Source organism: Petaurus breviceps, unplaced genomic scaffold (genome assembly GCF_028583685.1).
Source record: "Petaurus breviceps papuanus isolate PSGF00001 unplaced genomic scaffold, PetGlider_PUasm1.0 186, whole genome shotgun sequence".
In the NCBI taxonomy this organism is placed as follows: domain Eukaryota; kingdom Metazoa; phylum Chordata; class Mammalia; order Diprotodontia; family Petauridae; genus Petaurus; species Petaurus breviceps.
Window position 1 is genome coordinate 22,012,140 of NW_027185798.1, and position 1,567 is coordinate 22,013,706.

Genomic DNA, 1,567 nt, shown 5'->3' on the forward strand with positions numbered 1-1,567 from the left:
AGCAAGATGCTGGGGTAAGTTTTTTAATCTTCATCCCAATTATTTATTCACCCTGCTTTACTTCCATCTTGTGGGGATGGGGAAAGAGAGGGTGGTAATATATCTAATAGTTAGCTGGGCTGGATTAGATAACTTAAAAGTTTTCTTACTAGGGAATAAGTTGGCAAGGGAGGAAAGGGAAGGGACCCTTTTCCTACCCTAAGAATGTAAATGAGAGGGGAGGCTAGGAGGGTGGCACAGTGAATAGAGCACTGGCCTTGGAGTCAGGAGGACCTGAGTTCAAATTTGACCTCAGACACCTACCACTAGCCGTGTGACCTTGGGAAAGTCACTTAACCCCCATTGCCTTGACTTCCCCCCCTCCATAAAGCAAGAAAAATTTTAAAAAGAATGCCAATGAGAGTAAAACAGAAGACTTTCTAGAATGTCTTCCTCCTGGTTTGGTTGTAGCAGAATTCACCTGAAGTCTTCCAAGGAAAAGCCCTTTCTACCCTATTTCAAACCTTGGTCCCCACTTTTCTATCCTTAGAGCAGAATTGGCAGGAGGAGACTGCTTGGGAATTACCAAAGAGAAGGAAAATAAAATTAAAAATTGATTTTTCTCTCTCCAAAATCTAGGCAGCTGAGCCCCCCAGCACTGGACAGAATCAAGTCCCTGGTTATGCTTCATCAAGAACAGGACCTGAGTTGAACGGCAGATCTAATGGTGGCCAAGCCTTCTGCTAGCAGCCCTGTGAGGGGGCAGGTGGGCCAGGCAGCAGTCTTAGCTGGAGGCCTGGCACATTCTTAGGCTCCCACAGTGCTTCCTGGGGGATGGCTTTCAGCCGCCCCCCCCCCACTGTGGGGGTACATCATCACCCCTTGAACAAAGACCTTGTACATTCTAGGGTTGGGCTCCTTCAGAAGAGTCCCAAAGCTTCTGGGGATGGTCACCCCATTGGTGGGCCCGGTGCAATTCTCGGGATGGTCACCCCAATGGCAGGGCCCCAGGGAATTCTGGGGATGGTCACCCCGTTGGTGGGCCTGGGACATTCTGGGGGTGATCACCCCGTTGGCGGGGCCCGGGCATTCTGGGGGTGGTCACCCCTTGGCAGCAGCACCGCTGGGGGTGGGGGAAAGGGGGCTTTGTGGGCACTGGAAAGCAACATGGTGCTCGGCCTCGTGGACACCTCGTCTCCCTCGCGGAGAAGTCCTGGCCCCGGTGGGCAGCCCTGTGACTCCGAGTCTGGCCCCACCTGCACGGGGAGAGGGAGGGAGGAGCACGGGCGCATCAGGCACTGAGGAAGGCGCTCGCCAGCACTGACTGCGCAGGCGTCACCAGTAGCCGAGGCCCCCTGCTCTCGGGGCTGCGCAGGCGCACGAGCGGCGCCCGGCGAGTCCCGACGGCGGCGGCTGCGGCTGTAGAGGTGACGGCGGGGCCGGGGCAGGGAGCTTTGGCGGCGGGGACAGAGCAGCCATGAAGGCCGGGCCCAGTCACCGACAGTGAGTAGTGGCTGCCGTGGCTGGGTCCCTCCTCAGTGCCTGATGCGCCCGTGCTCCCCCCTCCCTCCCCCCGTGGGGGGCGGGC

General features: G+C 57.1%; 1 protein-coding gene across 2 annotated transcripts in view; it reads left to right on the forward strand.

Moving 5' to 3' along the window:
* Positions 1-1,347: 1,347 nt before the first annotated feature.
* FAM222B (family with sequence similarity 222 member B) overlaps positions 1,348-1,567 on the forward strand; it is a 71,230-nt gene continuing 71,010 nt past the window's right edge. Inside the window, exon 1 of one of the 2 annotated variants that reach the window (XM_069089785.1) lies at positions 1,348-1,482. The gene's annotated coding sequence lies outside the window, so the exon portion shown is untranslated. The remainder of the gene's footprint in view (positions 1,483-1,567) is intronic. The other variant, XM_069089788.1, reaches the window with a different exon arrangement.